This window comes from Grammomys surdaster, unplaced genomic scaffold (genome assembly GCF_004785775.1).
Source record: "Grammomys surdaster isolate TR1022 unplaced genomic scaffold, NIH_TR_1.0 60, whole genome shotgun sequence".
Classification (NCBI taxonomy): domain Eukaryota; kingdom Metazoa; phylum Chordata; class Mammalia; order Rodentia; family Muridae; genus Grammomys; species Grammomys surdaster.
The window spans coordinates 5,583,943-5,601,874 of NW_021604562.1; the positions used below are offsets into that span (position 1 = coordinate 5,583,943).

The 17,932-nt window shown below is 36.2% G+C and overlaps 1 protein-coding gene across 3 annotated transcripts in view; it reads left to right on the forward strand.

Annotated features, from left to right (window-relative positions):
- Tenm1 (teneurin transmembrane protein 1) overlaps positions 1-17,932 on the forward strand; it is a 559,933-nt gene that overhangs the window by 24,404 nt on the left and 517,597 nt on the right. The window lies entirely within an intron of this gene.

Below are 17,932 nucleotides of genomic sequence, written 5' to 3' on the forward strand. Positions count from 1 at the left end.
ATGTCAGACTTCCTATTTGAACAGATCAGTGATGACCGTTTCTTTCATCATGCAATAAGTATTTCTTTGAACTTTACAGAGTTCCAAATCTTAATGTAGGTAATGAGAAAAGAATGATCTGACAAGTTATTGTCCCTACTTTTGAGAGTTTGGACTCCTGTAAAACGAGATTAATAATAAACTTTTTCTTGTTATTCACATATTCTCAGAAGAAATTATGTTTACTATAAAGAAAAGGTAGTAAAAGTAAACTTCAGGTTGGATGGTCAGATAAGTCTATATGGAGTGATCACAAGAAAGATGCAGCTATTTGAAGATTTGAGTAAAGGTCATTGATGCAGAGAAAAAAGCAATTACAAGATCATAGAGTAGGAAATGAACTTGATATAATTAATAATTAACAGAGAGATGGTCATTGGGAAGAGAATTTAGTGAGTGAATGGGTAAATGCTGTGAGATGGAATGAGGAAAGTGAGCAGAAGCTAGATCTCATATGCTACTGTATCTACTAAGGTCTTAATATTGAATGAAGGAAAGCAGACAGATATAGGCTTTATTCCTAGCCCCGATACACAAATAAGCAAACAGAGCTAAGTCTTAGAGGATTCACAGGGTGAGTAGAAAGATGATCAGGGAATGCAGAGAAAATATTCAGTGACTACTTAAAAGAAGCTGAATCAGGATTCAAGATGACCATAGGAAACAGCTAAACTTAGGAGGGAGTCTGATAGACTAAGAGAAAGGAAAGGTCACTGATAGTGTGGTGTTTGTCAAAGATGATAAGTACGGTTTAAGTCCAGGAGAAAGTCAGTAGTAAAAGAATGGCACTGGCAGAGAGATTTTCTAATCACAGTTGTTGGACTGCCTTATTATTCAGATGAATATTTGTTTGTATTTTTATTTCATCCAACCAGACTATGAATATCTTGTTAGTGTACCTAGTTTCCAGGAACTTGCTTATTTGGGTTCAAAATACTCTCTCCTCCCCATTCCCTTTTAAAATTGTGATCTTTTCCATTATTAAACATTGGCTATTTTCCCAGAGATGGCACTGAAGAAGAAAATCAATGACATATCTAGCCAGCCGGCTTGGACTGAATGGGCATTCAAATAGACTCCAAGGGCCAAGTACAGATGGTGATTTATTGTGCATACAACTTCTACAGAATGCCTTCATTTGAGCATTGATGTATATACAATTACTCACCAGAATGCTGCAGTTTTACAATTCAGCCAGGAGTCTGTGGAGAGAGATCATGTTCTCCAAGAAATCCACAAATATAGTTTCTACACTTTCAGCATTTCTAAAAACACTCAGTCATCTTCTATATGAAGAAGCAATTTCAAAAATCCCTTCTTTCATTTTTACCATATTTGTCAGTATTGTCATGTTTACACAATTACCATTTGATGACAAATTCAGATTTGTTAAACTCTATTTCTCTCCCAACATGTGAGTTGAAGGAGTTGCTTGAGGCAAATCATTTACTGTGGCTATTGTGAAGGCTAAATATGCAATGGTGATTTATATATACCAGAGACTTGCTCAGTATAAAAATCACTTTATGCATTGTTCATATCATAGGGAAACAACCAATTGAATGTTAAACAGTCTATAGAAACCAACTACTTAGTATTGCATGGGCAGAAAAAGATAGTGAAGATAAATTTAAATTCTTTTCTTATTGAAAAGTCTTTGAGTGACCATTTTGTCCTTATAATCTGAATGGTGATTGAAATGATGTGGAAACTTCCTCTTTTAGCAGAATAACTTTAAAAAGCAATACTCTTTATCTCTTGCCACATATTATTTAATTACTATGCTATTAGGAGAATGAAAGTATGGCTAGGAATTTATGTTTATATTTAACTCTATTTTCTATTATTGATAATGTGTTGTTCTGGTTTATACCTGAAGTTAAATTATATTTTTGTTTGCCCTGACATATTTAGAATTAAAACAAAAAATGTATTATCTTCAATATTTTGGCTAAAATTCAATAAAAATATTTACAGAATCGTTTCAGACTTCTCTATAAGAAACACAATACACAGTCAAGATTAATAGTAGCTATAAATAAAAAGAAGCTGTAATGGTATTGATAAAAATCAGCTCAGCAAATGAAAATGAGGAAGTTCAATAACAAATAATATACTGCAATGACATAGTCCATCGAGTTGCTAGATGAGGCAGCATGAAAAATAATCCTTCATGTTATTTCTGTACTATAATCAGCATCCTGGAGAGTGAGCTACTGGCGGAGGGGATAGGCAAACACTTTGTATAGAGCTAAGCTTAGTACCACCTTCAAATTAAAATGAATGTAGGCATTTGATGTTGTGTAGTAGTGCCTTTCCAAATGAAATTCTACTCACTATTAACACATTTCCCTGCTTTCATTAGCTTTTTCTCATCTTAACTATGTTCTTATGTCTAGGAATTTTTCTGTAGTAGTCTCCTATTATAACACTCAAAGTAAATTTATGAAGAAAACAAGCTTATTTTGGCTTATGTTTCTGGAGGTGTGTATACAACATCTGCAGTCCTAATTTGGAGATGAGTTTCTTGTTGACATAGTACCTAGGCAGTGCATCACCCCAAGTCAGTAGCTGGGAACATACATATGTTTCTCTTTTTCTTTTTATCTCTTTGTCTTTCATCTTTTGTAAAACTACAATTCAATTACATGGACACCAGCGAAATGACTCTGTCTTATTCTAACCATATTCCAAAGGATCTACTTCTAAGCATTATGGGTTAAAAATTTTTCAGAATATAAATGGCATTAATTTTATCATTTTAGATATTCAATTTCTGAATCAATTGAAGTGGAGATGGACAAATTATAGTCATGTACCTTTAGATTTTAGTACATAATTCTCATATCTGATAAAAATAAAAGACAGGGTTGATACAGGAAGAAGTAATTTTAAATGAGTAACTTTGGTTAATTAAGCATTAAAATAGGTGCTCTTCAAGTAATAAAATACATTTTATGGACATTTCCCTTCTTGTAGAGACATGAGACTGGAATGTATGTGTATGTATATGTGTATGTGTGTGTATGTGTGTGTGTGTGTGTGTGTGTGTGTGTGTGTATGTGTATATGTATTGTGTGTGATGTGTGGGGAGGGAATGTGTGTATTTGTGTGGTTTTTTGTGTGTGTATGTTTTGAAATATTATAATATGAATAAAATTAGAAGAAATTGGTGGGTAGTTTCATTTTGTTTTATGATTTCATGAGACCATTCTAGCTTTGAAGCCCAAATCGTCCTTAAACTTCTGTAGCCAGGGCTAGCCTTAAATTAAACATGCTCGTGCCTATTTCCTGAGGGCTGAGATTATAATCTTGTAACAGCATATCCAATTGCATCCCAATTATTATTAGATGAATTCTTTTATGAGAGCAATGTTATTATCAAGATCATTGATCATTCAGTAGTAATCATCAGTCATTGAATTAATGGATGCATGGATGGATGGATGGATGAATATCTTCTGTGTTTCTTGCCAATACACATGGATGGTAGTTAGTGTTTTATTGAGGAGAAAAAGAATATGAAGAACCAACTCCCAGGATTCTGTCTAGGAGATTGATATGAGGAGGATTGAAAAGAAATATTTTTCAGGCTAGAAATGAAGAGGTCAACTTTAAATGTGTTTATTTTGAGAAACCCATTTCTTGACAGAAAATACAAATCATTGTATTTACCACCCAATGACAGGAAGCTTAAAAGTTTCTACTTGAGAACATTTGACAGAAGAGGTTTAGTGGTCATGCTTTAATTAATTCAACAAACATTTGTTGACTTTCTGTTGTGTGGCAGCTATTGTGCTAAGTAGTAAGAATACAAAGGCACAAAGTCAATAAAACAGTTTATTACAATTGAGTTTGAAAGGGAAAGCAGTTAGTTTGTAATACATTATGAAGAGAAGAACAAAGAGTATCTAACTCGAATAGGTGGTTAGATTAGTCAGGAGAGAAAGGGATTCTGGAAAATGCAGATCTGAATTAAGTTCCGATCTTGTAGACAGAAGAAAGGAATAGCAAACAAATTTGTTCAAAAAAGTTATGCCAATATTAACTATGTGACAAGAATGGAAGTTTGAAAACATTTTAATCATTGTGAACATAGAATATTTTGAATTATTAAATATGGCTATTATATTTATAGAAATAAAGAAATATTAAAACTAAGATAGCTAGGATTTTACAAGTGGCCATTTGAACTCAAAGAGAAGTTGTGTGTACTAAGCCTCAATTGTATAAGTTTGTTTCTACTTGATTTTCAAACATTACAATATAGTAAATTACTACATGGTCTTCCAAAGCAATTATTTAATCTTCCACATTATCTCTTTTAAGATATTTTTTATTTCCAGAAAAATGTCCAATACTCCTCAGTTCTTCTCCGTTGCTAAACTGAATTTACCCTCCACAGTAAGGATGTCCTAGCTATTCTGTCCCCATCATTTCTAGCACTACCCACAAGTCACATTGACACTAGTTGTCAAAACTAGCACCAAAATAAAAGACAAACGACTTCTTTTCCTTCTCTTTGTTAAATATCAGAAAACTGAAATTTTAGCAAATGTCACAAATTATGCCCTGCCAATAACAGCAGCACTTTCAGAAGAATAGGGCAATATTGTAAAGTAGGAACTAATTTAGACCAGTTAAAAAGTGTGTCTTGCCGGTCATTGGTGGTGCATGCCTTTAATCCCAGTGCTTGGAAGGCAGAGGCAGGCGGATTTCTGAGTTTGAGGCCAGACTGGTCTACAGAGTGAGTTCCAGGACAGCCAGGGCTACACAGAGAAATCCTGTCTCGAAAATCAAAACAACAACAACAAACCCAAAACAAAACGAACAAAAAAGAAAAAAAGCGTATGTCTCATCTGAACATCAGAATAAATTTATAAAACTTGCAAATTTATTTCTTTAAAATCTATATTGTCAGGCATTGACATGTGCTTCAAAACCATACAGTCTCTTTGGAGGACAATTGTGTGGATATTGGACAAAAGTACACCGGTGATGCTTTAAATCTCTATTAGTATGAACTGCCTGAAAATGATGCAAAGGGCACAAAATCCAAATTATTCATTTGTCCAATAAATAAAAGGTATATAACAGCTAATTACATAAGATTCCAAATGTCATGGAAAATGTTACCTAGACATACATTATGCATAAATATGAACATCTTACACTTAAAACATGTATATAAAGACATATGAATCATATAAAAAGATGTATTTTGGGATTATATATATACATATATACATATATATATACATATATATATATATATATACATATACATATATATATCTTATATTTTAATTATACCTTCCAGAATGGAAGTACTTGAAAGTAGAGATAAAAGGGAATGTCACTATATATGCGTATATGTGTGTATATAACATATATTTGTATGTATATGTATGTATATATGTTATTTTGAAATGCTTGCCATATGCAAATATTCCTTTTATAATAGTAAAACTGTCTGGGATAGTGTAAAATTGTTTATGTGGAAAATAAACTGTGCAAAATAATGTATGTGCTGTTACATAGCTATAAAAATTATACAATAAAATAGGTAAAAAATAGTTCTAAAATGCACTTAAATTTTAACTGGGTAAATAAAATGATAGACAATTATTGGAATGCAAATGTGTGCCTTTAAAGTACTTTTTAAAAGCCTCTTTTAAATTTCTTAAGCAGTTCCTTTCCAAATTTTAATTTAAAAAATAAAATTTTTGTTCAGCTTTTTTGATTTTACCAATACTATATTTATAAGGAAGACTGTCAGTATATTTACCAGAAAGACTGTAAAAATTTAACAGATTCTGGGCTTTTAATACCACAATGTGAATTCTAAACAGCCTCTTCATACTAAAAATAAATAATGTCTAATTTTTAAAAGTACCTTTTGAAATAATGAACTATTGTCTATAAGTTACAAATCACTCAAATTGTTCTGCACAATCTCAGTGAAACTTCACGTTTATTTTCCTCATTAAACTTTTCAATATATTCTCTTTATTTTGAAGATTCAACTTAGATGTATGTGTATGTGTGTGAGTAACTGTCTACTAATGTCTCTCTCTCCCTCCCGCCTCCCTTTCTTGGAGTGTGTGTGCATGCGTGTTTGTGTGTTTGTGTGAAAGTATGTGTACACATGTGCCCTAAAAGCCAGAAGAAGGTGTCATTATAGGAAGATATGAGTCACCATGTAGTTTTCTAGAAACTGAACTCAGATCCTCAAAAAAGATCAGGAAGCTTCCATAAGCACCAAGCCAACATGTTCTAATTCCAATATGTTCTACATGTTGTTCCAACATGTTATAATTCTTGGTGATAAACTAGATGTTCACCACACTGAGTTGTTAAAATGGCATTTCTGATCATGTTGAGTCTGATTTTTCTTGTTTTTAGGCTAAAGTGTTTGGCCTTTACACTTCTCCATAACGTCTTCATGAGGATACGAGTAGTAGAAAAGAAAAACAAAATGCTGATAAATCTTGCTCCTTCAGGGTAGTATGAAACCAGAAGGTTGTCTCTGTGTGTGTTTTCCTACTTCAACTACCGTAATAATATGTAACTGTAGAATTGGGCAGGGTTTTTTAAAAAATATTATTCCTGGGATTCTTTTTAAAATTAATTTACATCTGTTTTTACCATATGTAGTTTCACCAAATGTACTGATGTTATGAAACTCATTCAGAATCATGTCTTGAGATTTTTTTTATTTTTTATTGGATGTTTTATTTACATTTCATATGTTGTCCCCTTACCCCATCCCCAACCCAACCAGGCACCTCCTATACCCTCACCCCTCCTCCTGCTTCTCTGCAGATATACCCCTACCTACCTCCCCACTCCCACCTCCCCATCCTCAAATTCCCACCCCCTGGGGTGTCCAGCCTTCATGAGGCCAAGGATCTCTTCTCCCACCTATGCCCAGCAGGGCCCTCCGCTCTTACATATACAGCTGAAGCCATGGGTCCCTCCCTAAGTGCTCCCAGGCTGGTTGCTTAGACCCTGGGAGCTGTGGTTGGTTGGTATTGTTGCTCTCCTCATGGGGCCACAAACCCTTGCCCCTCCAATGGTACAATGGTACTCACTGTAACTCCTCCATTGGGAACCCCATGATCAGTTCAATGTCTAGTTGTGAGCATCTGCCTTTGAATATGTCAGACTCTTGAAGACCTCTGAGGAGACATCTATATCAGACTCTTATCAGCATGCATTTCCTCCCTTCCACATCAGCATCTGCCTTTGGTGACTGGACATGGGATGGATACTCAGGTGGAATGGTCTTCAGACGGCCCCTCCTTCAGTTTCTGTCTCTCATTTTGTCTCCATATTTGCTCCCTTGTGTATTTTGTTGGTCCTTCTAAGAAGGACCGAATCACCCCCACTTGGTCTTCCCTCTTTATGGACTTCATGTGGCCTGTGAGTTGCATCTTGGGCATTTCAAGGTTCTGGGCTAATATCGAATAATCAGTGAGTGTATGCCATGTGTGTTCTTTTGTGATTGGCTTACCTCACTCAGGATGATAATTTCTAGTTCCATCCATTTACCTAGGAAATTCTCGAATTCATTGTTTTTAATAGCTGAGTAATACTCCATTGTGTAAATGTAACACATTTTTTAATCCATTCCTCAGTTGAAGGACATCTGGGTTCTTTCCAGCTCCTGGCTAGTATAAATAAGGCTGCTATGAACATAGTTGAGCATATGTCCTTGTTATATGTTCAAGCATCTTCTGGGTATATGCCTAGGAGTGGTATAGCTGGATCCTCAGGTAATGCTATGTCCAATTTTCTGAGGAACCGCCAGAGTGATTTCCAAAGTGGTTGCACCATCTTGCAGTCTCACCAACAATGGAAGAGTGTTCCTCTTTCTCCACACCCTTGCCAGCATCTACTGTCACCTGAGTTTTTAATCTTAGCCATTCTGACTGGTGTGAGATGGAATCTCAGGGTTGTTTTGATTTGCATTTCCCTGATGACTAAGGATTCTGAACATTTCTTTAGGTGCATCTCGGCCATTCGAGTTTCCTCAGTTGAAAATTTTTGTTGTGTATAGGCCTTTGTAGTTTTGTTGTGTATAGGCCTTTGTAGTAGGATCTGATGATTTTTTTAATTTCTTCAGTTTCTGTTATTATGTCTCCCCTTTCAGTTCTGATTTTATTAATTTGGATACTGTCTCTGTGCCCTCTGGTTAATCTGGCTAAGGGTTTATATATCTTGTTGATTTTCTCAAAGAATCAGCTCCTGGTTTTGTTGATATTTTGTATTGTTCTTTCTGTTTCTATTTGGTTGATTTCAGCCCTGAGTTTGATTATTTCCTGCATTCTTCTCCTCCTGGGTGTATTTGGTTCTTTTTGTTCTAGAGCTTTTAGTTGTGCAGTCAAGTTGTTAGTGTGTGCTCTCTCCAGTTTCTTTTTGTCGACACTTAGAGCTATGAGTTTTCCTCTTATCACTGCCTTCATGGAGTCCCACAAGTTTTGGTATGATGTTTCCTCATTTTCATTGAATTCTAAAAAGTCTTTAATTTCTTTCTTTATTTCTTCCTTGACCAAGTCATCATTGAGTAGAGAAGTTGTTCAGTTTCCATGTGCACGTGGGTTTTTCCATTGGTTTTGTCATTATTAAAGACCAGTCTTAGTCCGTGGTGATCTGATAAGATGCATGGGATTATTTCAATCTTTTTGTACCTGTAGAGGCCTGTTTTGTGACAAATTATATGGTCTATTTTGGAGAAGGTACCATGAGGTCCTGAGAGTTAGGTATATTCTTTTGTTTTAGGATGAAATGTTCTATAGACGTCTATTAAGTCCATTTGGTTCATAACTTCTGTTAATGTCAAAGTGTCTCGGTTTAGTTTCTGTTTCCATGATCTGTCCATTGCTGAGAGTGGGGTGTTGAAATCCCCCACTATTATTGTGTGCGGTGTAATGTGTGTTTTGAGCTTTAGTAAAGTTTGTTTTATGTATGTAGGTGCCCTTGCATTTGGAGCATAGATGTTCAGAATTGAGAGTTCACCTTGGTAGATTTTTCCTTTGATGAGTATGAAGTGTCCTTCCTTATCTTTTTTGATTAATTTTGGATGGAAGTCAATTTTATTTGATATTAGAATGGCTACTCCAGCTTGTTTCTTGGGACCATTGGCTTGGAAACTTGTTTTCCATCCTTTTATTCTGAGGTAGTGTCTGTCTTTGTCACTGAGGTGCGTTTCTTGTATGCATCAAAATTCTGGGTCCTGTTTGCTTATCCAGTCTGATAGTCTGCGTCTTTTTATTGGGGAATTGAGTCCATTGATGTTAAGAGATATTAAGGAAAAATGATTGTGGCTTCCTGTTATTTTTGTTATTAGAGACAGAATTATGTTTGTATGTCTATCTTCTTTTGAGGTTGTTGGAAGATTACTTCCTTGCTTTTTCTAAGTTGTAGTTTCCTTCCTTGTGTTGGCGTTTTCCATCAATTATCCTTTGAAGTGCTGGGTTTGTGGGAAGATATTGTGCAAATTTGGTTTTGTCATGGAATATCTTGGTTTCACCATCTATAGTGATTGAGAGTTTTGCTGGGAATAGTAGTCTGGGCTGGCATTTGTGTTCTCTTAGTGTCTGTATGATGTCAGTCCAGGCTCTTCTGGCTTTTATAGTCTCTGGTGAAAAGTCTGGTGTAATTCTTATAGGTCTGCCTTTATATGTTACTTGACCTTTTTCCCTTACTGCTTTTAGTATTTTTTCTTTGTTTTGTACATTTGATACTTTGATTATTATGTGACGGGAGGTATTTCTTTTCTGGTCTAGTCTATTTGGTGTTCTGTAGGCTTCTTGTATGTTTATGGGCATCTTGTTCTTTAGGTTAGGGAAGTTTTCCTCAATAATTTTGTTGAAGATATTTACTGGCCCTTTAAGTTGGGAATCTTCATTCTCATCTATACCTATTATCCTTAGGTTTGGTCTTCTCATTGTGTCCTGGATTTCCTGGATGTTTTGGGTTAGGAGTTTTTTGCATTTTCATTGACAACTGTGTCAATATTTTCCGTGGTATCCTCTGCACTTGAGATTCTCTCTTCTATCTCTTGTATTCGGTTGGTGATGCTTGAGTCTATGACTCCTGATCTCTTTCTTAGGTTTTCTATCTCCATGGTTGTCTCCCTTTGAGATTTCCTTATTGTTTCTATTTACATTTTCAGATCCTGTATGTTTTTGTTTAATTCCTTCTTTGTGTGTTCTTGTATTTCTTTAAGGGATTTCTGTGATTCCTCTTTATGGGCTTGTATGCTCTTTTATTTCTTTAAGGGATTTACTTATGTCCTTCTTAAAATCCTCTATCATCATCATGAGAAGTGATTTTAATTCTGAATCATGCTTTTCTGGTGTAATGGGGTGTCCAGGGCTTGCTATATTGGGAGAACTGGGTATTGATGATGCCAATTAACTTTGATTTCTGTTGCTTATGTTCTTGCGCTTGCCTTTCGCCATCTGGTTAACTCTAGTGTTACCTGCCCTCACTGTGTAAGACTGGAGTCTGTATTTCCGGTTATCTTGCTTGTGGCAGAGCTCCTCAGAGTCCAGATGTCTCTGTGATCTTATGATCCTAATCTCCTGTGTGGAAGAACTCATGGGACTCAGGCCACCTCTTGGATCTGGAAATCCTTCTGCTCTGGGTGCAGTGGTTCCTCTAGGATGGCTCAGGATACAATGTCTCCCAAGTGCAAACCACCTCGGTGTCTGCTGCTCTGAGTGCAGTGGCTCCTCTAGGATGGCTCAGGATTCAGTATCTTCACAGGAGCAGACCAACTCTGTGTCTGACCCAGCCACAAGGATGTATTGAGGTTTTTAAAAATTCTAGTATTGACTGTGATCTCAAGCCTGTTTGTGAAATTTAATTAAGGTAAATGTTTAAAATTAATTTCTTTTTGTATTCTACAGTTAGCCTTCGAAAACCCCCTTGTGAATTGTGGTAATTCATTTCTCTTTAATCCCTTCAGACTTTACATTTCAGGAGTTCACTCAGGAGTAAACATAGTGAGGTGACCCAGGACAATGTTCATGTTTGGTACCCCATATTTCCCGTAAGTCTTATTTACAGTTTGTTTTCGTCTGCAATTCATTCTGGCATATACAGATCTCATCTACCTCTAAGGCTTATTTCAAGTCTTTCCCCTTGGATCAATTTTTCATTCGCAGCTTCTGGTTTCTACACATATTCATATATTGCTTACTGCATCTGTGAGCTGTTATAGTTTTCATTGGCTGACAGTCAGTCCTGCAGTTCACTATTTACTGTCTTAAGCATTGGTTGTAAAATATGTCTCCTAAGGAAATGGTAACTTTCTTTAAAAATGAGCAGAGATACTTTTAATTGTACTGAAATAGATGTCTCATGACTTCCTTATAATACCTAACAATACTTAGTTGATTCTCCAAATAATTGGACTTGTAAAATCTGCTTTTCTGGCCAATATACAAGTTACATTTAAAATCCCACTATTGCCACGGCCTCAATTAGTTCCCACCTTTACTATATCATTTTTTTTTTACAAGGCAGGACAAAATATTACCACTGATATTGAACTCTAGTTTAGCTTATCTGCTGGTGGCAGGCTTTCCTGTAGGGCATTGTGAGCTTTTACAAAGCTAGTATACCTAATCTGTTACAGCGCTATCTTGCTCTTTTGGTCTGATTTATTTTCTCAGGACTGCAGTATTCTCTGGGCCACTGTGGAAGCCTAGATTTCAACTTTTGAAAGCAAAGCATTAATGACCAGCAAAGTTGTAGAGCAGGAAATAAATGCACATTCATAAGTGACCATCTCTACTTGAAAGCCAAATAATTCCTGTGGGAAGGACCTTCTGAAAATCATGCCTGAGTTCTCCAAACCTTTATCTACCCTACCAGTCCCAGAAATTTCATGCTTTTTGAGATCCAAGACCTTTAATATTTTAACATGGCACATGATAATTTCTCAACTTAATTTGAGGTAGACTTTAGAAAAGGTTTGCTTCCCTTCTTTTCAAGCCTTTGAGGAATTTTGTTTTATCTGCCAGAAAATTGATTTGAGAGACTATGAAATTTGAGTATCTCAAGCTGAAACTTACATGGCTACTGTGCAGTCTTCCATACTCAGAAAATAACTGAAGATAAGTCAGGGACAATATCTAAAGATTATAAGAGAATTCTATCCTCCTCTTGGGCATTTTCTGCTGTTTCAGCCTCATGGTTCCTCTCCCTGCAAAGAACAGGTGTGCCTGACAGCAGGTGTGTTTGTTCTACTTTTCCTATGGCAGCTGTCACTCCCCAGGTAACTCTATTTTCCAGGTGGCAGATTCTTACTACCCATCATCTTCTTTCCTGGCCACCATTACTTTTGGAAAAAAAAATGTTTGGCTGTCAACCCTCCCTGGTTGGACTTGTAGATTCTGTTGAAATAAATATTATAGATATTGTTGACTTATCCTCCTCCTCTTCTTCTTCCTCCTCCTCCTCCTCTTCCTCCTCCTTGTTAATTTCTTTCTTCTTTGGTTTCATGTTTTGGGATGATTTATTCTAGGGGAAAACTGTATCTTCAGTAAGGTTTTATTTACAATTAAGATGAACACTGTTTTCCTATTGAATTCTCCTGCAAAAGCCAGCAGTCTTTGATTTGGATGGCATTTCGGAGCTTTCTTCTGGGGCAGCTTTGGGTTTTGCCATTTTCATATTTTCTAGTAGATCTTGAGGTCCACCCTTAATCAAGGCACCACTGCTGGGACTGCCAGTCACTACTGGCTTGGCTTTGATCCGCCTTTGTTTCTATTCATAGCATGCATTTCTCATAACTCTAAAAGATTGTTTGATGCCCCATGTTGTTTAATATCTATGTGATTAAAGCAGCTGAGAGAATTAGCTCATGCCCTAAGCCTAAGGAAAAATCCAGTCTGGAGGAAATTGTATTTCAAGCCTAGATCATTTTTAATAAGCTCTGCTGCTCACTCTTTCCAGTTCCTCTTTGGGAATCACTTGGGCATATTGTAAGTATTTGAGAGACATTAAAAAAGATTCTTCCAGGCATGTGTTTGACTATTAGAATAACATTTCCTGAAATTCAACATTGTACAGCTCCTTGACAGTGGTCCTGCAATCGAGTACAAAGCAAGCAAGTGTCCCTTTCTATTATTTAGGGAATCAAATGCTCTGGGTGCAGTAATTGATACAAAGGCACTGACAGAAATATGGAGACAAAATGTGGAGAACAGACAGAAGGAACGGCCATCCAGAGACTGCCCCACCTTGGGATCCATCCCATATTCAGTGGGACCCATGGCTCCACCCACATATGTGGCAGAGGATGGCCTTGTTGAACATAAGTGGGAAAAGCAGCCCTTGGGATTGAGGGGGTTCAATTCCCCAGTGTAGGGGAATGCCAGGGCTGGAAGTCAAGAGCAGGTAGGTGGGTGGTGGAGAGGCAAGGGAGGGGAGATGGGATGGGAGTTCCAGAGGGGAGACCTGGAAAGGGGATAACATTTGAAATGTAAATAAAGAAAATATCCAATAAAAGAAAAAAAACATGGCCAATGATATACAGGCATCTCTTTGTGCTGTAAAATAGGTTTTATAACATTATCTTTCACTGGTACCTCTTGTGTAAGAGAAAAAATGACTGCAAGCCAGAAGAGAAACTAATGTGTACCAAAGCACTAATACAGTTACTTCTGTTAATCTAATTCTGAGACTTGGATACTAAGTACAGAATAATAAATATATCTGCATACTGTTTTCCACATTTGTTTAAGTAAAATTACTTAATAAGTTATACAAATGGCACAAAATCAAAAAAGTAACTATAAAATAATAATAAATAAAATTATTGAGTGTAGGCTATACTGAAGTCCTGAAATGAATAGGCATCATAAAACCATGAATCTGGTAAATAATGGGGAAAACCACAAATAATTGATAAATAATATTATTAAATACCTAACACACTTTGTGTGTGGGTGGGGAGAAGAAAGGAATTCAAGTTTATGAGTTAGCTTCAGAGTAATCTAAGTGAATAAATGAACACAAGAAGAAAATTTGATTTTAAAGAGGACAAAGATTGAGATGAAAAGCAAAACAACAAAAAAGAATCATTAACCTTATAAAAATATTTTAACTTAGACTTTGGGTTAAGATTACTTACTCATAATATAGGAAATGATTTAACATTGAAAATAAGAGTTTTCTGGCCGGGCAGTGGTGGCACATGCCTTTAATTCCAGCATTTGGGAGGCAGAGACAGGCAGATTTCTGAGTTCGAGGCCAGCCTGGTCTACAGAGTGAGTTCCAGAACAGCCAGGGCTATACAGAGAAAACCTGTCTTGGAAAAATAAATAAATAAAAAAGAGTTTTCACAGGAAAGACTTACTTCTCTAAAACGCTGATTATGTTCCCAGAATTCTGTAGACCTACATTGAGATGATGAACGTAATGGAGGTTAGAGTAGAAGGAACAAAAACTGAGATCTTACTAGGCAATGTAGTGAATTCAAAGTCATCCTAGGATACTTAATAAGACTCCATCTCCAAACCTGATTACTGGCAATATGGCTTTGTGGTGGAATACTTATGCACCAGGCCTTAGTTTCAAACTGTAGCTCCCAAAACAAAGCCTTTTGTGTTAAAGTTTAACTAACATTGCAGTTCTAAAGAGAGGTGGAATCATTAGAAGGTTATGTAGTCATGAGCACTTACCCTTCATGAGTGGATTAATGAAGTTACCAGGGAAAAGTGAATTTGATCCTCTTTGTTTCATGTGATCACATGGTCTTCAACCTGCCACCATGGGATGAAGCCACACAGACACACTCCAGTGAATCTAGTGCAATGCCTTCAGATTTCCTTGCCTCAAAAACAATGTGTGAATTAGACTTGTACTCTTCAAATTGATCTAAGTCGCAGGGTAGTATGAATTTCCACATATTTATAATCTGTGATGATTCCAATATATGGTTTTGGAAATTAACCTGCCAAAAACATGTTGGAAAACTACGTAGGTAAATGAAAACTAAATCCCTGAGTGACTCAAATAAGCACATTAGCATGACTTAGCTGAATTGTGATGTTGGAAAATGTGACCAGAGTGCAACCTCCAGCCCAAGTAATTCACCTGAGATCTATTTCCAGCAGGTGAATGCTCTAGTGGCAGTTATCGCAATCATGCCAGAGACTTATTTTCATGCAGACATACTCTCTGGTATTTTCAAAGCATCTATTAACACAACTTCCAGTGTATGGAGATCCAGTCTACTAGGGAACACCAGCAATCACTTAACAGTCAGCATATTTTAATATACCTTTGCCGTGTGGCTAGCATATAGTTAGACATTAAAAAGATGTAAACTCCATAAATAATCCATTGGGATACTTTGTGGGGCTATAATATTTACAGGAACACAATAGTTAAAAGGCCATTTTTTTCATTTTATTGAAAATAATTTTTCTTCCTCGCATAATATTCCTGATTATGGTTTCTGCTCCCTCTACTTCTCCCAGTTGCTCACCAACTCCTATCCCATTCTGATCCATCCCTTTTCTGTCTCATTAGAAAACCAGGCTTCTAATGGGTAATTCATTTTAAAACGTAATGTAATATGATACAATATGATAGACACATATTATATCAGAATAGTACAAACTAAACAAACAGGAAAAGAGCTCAAGAAAAGGCACGAGAAAAAGATGCTTACTTGTTTATACACTGGAGAACCTTTAAAAACACTAAACTGGAAGCCATAATATATACACAAAATACCTATAGGGTAAAAACAGAGAAAAATATAAATAAAATAAAATAAAAATTTAAAAGGCAATTAAAAATGTGTAACTGGACACAAGATACTGTAAGACAAGGAATCTCCAGATCAACCACTGGTTTTGTTTTCTCTTCAATTTCATTTTTAAAAATCAAACTTCATTTTGACAGTAAAGCAAATATTTTAGAATGCTAGAAAAGGAAGAGATCAATGAAAGCAATACAATGAAAATGCCTTCATAAAGTAATTAAAACTTGCCCTATAACTCAAAAAAGAGCACAGATGTTAAAGAGATAGAATGAAAAAAGATGTATGCTCAAATTTAGAACAATTCTGAGGAAGACAACAATTAACAACAAACAAATCAAACAACAAAAATCTGGCATTATTTATTTACTTGTTTATTTATTTTGACAGCTACAAAGTGGGTATGTTACATAGGAACTCATAAACTGCTGCTCAATTTTTACGTTTTTATTGAAAATAGATTCTTCTCTCATACAGTACATCCTGACTGCAGTAACCTCTTCACTTTTTCCCAGTCCCCTCCAAGTTCCCCTCTCAGACAGATTCATTCCCCCTCTACCCATTTCACTTTAGAAAAGAGCAAGCTTCCAAAAGACCACAAACAGAACGAAACAAGATACAACTTAAGTCAAAATTCCTCATATTAAGTCTGGACAAGGCAACCCAACAAGAGCAAGAGTCTCAAGAGCAGGCAAAAGAATCAGAGACACACTTGCTCCTACTGTTAGGAGTACCACAAGGACCTCAAGCTAACAGCCATAGCATATATACAGAGGACCTGGTGCAGATCCATGTAGGCTCCTTGATTGCAGCTTCAGTCTGTGAGCCCTAGATTGTTGATTTGGTGTTCCATGTTCTCCTGGTGCAATCCATCCATTTTGACCCCTACAATCATTCCTCCCTCTCTTCCATGATGTTCTCTGATCTCCTAGGAGAAGGACCCAATAGAAACATCCAATTTAGGCTCTCACTCTATTTAATGTCTGACTGTGAGCTTTGGCGTCTGTTCCCATGTGCTGCCAGAGAAAGCCTCTCTGATTATGACTGTACAAGTCTCTGGTCTATGGCTATAACAGTATACCATTAGGAATCCTACATACTAATCTCTTTCATACAGGAAGGTACTCTGCAAGCTACTGTAATAGAAACATGAACATCAACCTAGCCATAATCCTTGGACCTACAATATTTCCTGCCTGTAGGATGTTCTGGTGGAATAAAACTTGTGGGAGTGGCCAACCAATTTCTGGTCTAAATTGAGTCCTCTTTGATGAGACAGAGCCCATGTCCAACACTGTCTGGATGGTCAGGAACTGGAGACTGGATATCATGGAAACCTAGGATAGAATCAAACACTATTGGTGAAAAAAAAATCACCTAGTATTTTAAATGGGAAAATAAATGTTATAGTTGCAGACTGTCGCCAAGACCTCAAAAGCAGGTCAAATACTTTGAATTAAATATGTTAAAAGTAGATTGCGATTGTTATACATAATACAGAAGTATGGCATAACCATTAAGGGATATTTTTTGTTTTTTTTTTATTTTATCCGTTTTTTTTAAGGCTAGAAAACAGTTTATTTTGTTTTTTATGTTTGTTTTTATGTTTTGTTTTAGATCAAATCGTAATTTTTACTTATTCACACAGGGGTTATAAACACAAAAAGGCAGGACGTGGGGAATGGGATGATACCGGAGCGTGGATGTTCAGGGAGAGTACAGATATCTTTCAGAAAGTTGGGTGAAGGTTCAGGGGACAGGTCACTATGACTCTGCCTATGATTCACTTGTCATTAAGGGATATTTTAAGAAAAGGTAAATGATAAGACATTCCAGATAGGTGGAGAAGAGGGAGGAAGAATCACAGAGAGTGATAAGTACACAAACGATTTTATCCTTACTTTCCCAAATCATAATGGCCAATGCCCTTGAACTCCTCGATCTATATTACTGTGACAGTTAAGTCTAAGGCTGGAAGAAACATATACTTGCTTTATTGGAAAACATGACTGTCTTCCAAGTTTGGTTTAACCTGTTCAAATGATCCTTAAGAAGTTGGAATAGCTTTTTATTACATTTCTTATATTTTCTCCTTCCAGGACT